Source organism: Montipora foliosa, chromosome 6, assembly GCF_036669935.1.
Source record: "Montipora foliosa isolate CH-2021 chromosome 6, ASM3666993v2, whole genome shotgun sequence".
Taxonomy (NCBI): domain Eukaryota; kingdom Metazoa; phylum Cnidaria; class Anthozoa; order Scleractinia; family Acroporidae; genus Montipora; species Montipora foliosa.
The window spans coordinates 48888931-48890162 of NC_090874.1; the positions used below are offsets into that span (position 1 = coordinate 48888931).

The 1232-nt window shown below is 38.1% G+C and overlaps 1 protein-coding gene across 1 annotated transcript in view; it reads right to left on the minus strand.

Annotated features, from left to right (window-relative positions):
* Positions 1-1044: 1044 nt before the first annotated feature.
* LOC138007580 (probable cytosolic Fe-S cluster assembly factor v1g210509) overlaps positions 1045-1232 on the minus strand; it is a 34418-nt gene continuing 34230 nt past the window's right edge. The window contains exon 22 of the mRNA XM_068854580.1: positions 1045-1232. This exon is cut by the window's right edge and continues 726 nt beyond it. The gene's annotated coding sequence lies outside the window, so the exon portion shown is untranslated.

A 1232-nucleotide genomic window follows, 5' to 3' on the forward strand; every position in this document is an offset into this window, starting at 1 on the left:
ATATTCCATGGCCGCGCGGGGATACGAATTTTATATCTTCGAGTGCTGCAAGTATCTCTCATGATCACGAATGAGCGAAGCGGACGAGTGAGAGATACTTTCAGCACGAGAAGATAAAATTCGTATCCTCAAGCGGCCATGTAATGTTCTGTTTATTATAGAGATATTGATGAAATGTCTAGATTTAAAACAACTTGTTTTATTCATTTTCGAAATGATGAAAAAGTGGTCACCAACCGCTAAAACACGCATGTTGTGTAACATGAAACAAGATAAGAAAGTTATGTAAAACAAGTTGTTTTAAATCTAGACATTTCATCAAAACAGAACATTACTTTGCGAACGAGTGAGAGATACTTTCAGCGCGAGAAGATAAAATTCGTATCCCCGCGTGGCCATGTAATATCCGCTATTTAACGGAATGGATGGTTATGAGGGGAACATTAATTTGTGAAACGTTCCAAAATTAAATGTTACAACGCACGTGCGGGGTGTGCAGGGGAATACAGTTTTTTCCGATTTTCTTGTCATGAAACCTAACTTTGTTGCGCTTAACCTCATCCAATTTTCGCAGTCCAAGTATTTTAAATGTAGACAGCATCAAAGTAATCACGAGGTATTTATAAAATTGCTTCACTTGTTTCGTTGCAGTTAGAGAATGCGGAGCTTTCGTGAAAAAGAAGATGGCAAAATATGGAATAGACACGTCCATTTTACAATGCTCCTTACGAACACGCGGTAAAGAAATGCCATATTTGATGCTCGGTTTTTTTCTTTCGGGAACATGTTTCATTTTACGTACTTGACAAATTAAAAAGCCACATGTTTGCTATTTTTGTTGTTTCCAGTCCGTCGCTCTTGTTGTGTTGCCGAGTGCGCCTGGATGGCAGTGGAACTTGGTGTGGAACCAGATTCCCTCGTTTGTCCCACATAAAGTCGAGGACAAATCATCAATCGCAAATGACTTGGACCTGCCTTTTGTTGTGCGCCGATAGGAAGATGTTTGTGTAACAAGTTTAACCCAATCTCAAGAGTGGAGAGAAATAATAAAGAATCTAGTTTATTTTCCATCTCAGTCTCTTGTTTCTTGTCTTGTCATTAGACATTAAATTTGTAGGGAACAAATGCTCCTTAAATGCTGGAAATGCGTTTAAATTACGTATGATCTATGCATGAAATATTTACAGTTCAAAAATTTCAAGATGCTTAATTTACCAACACGATCATTAGGC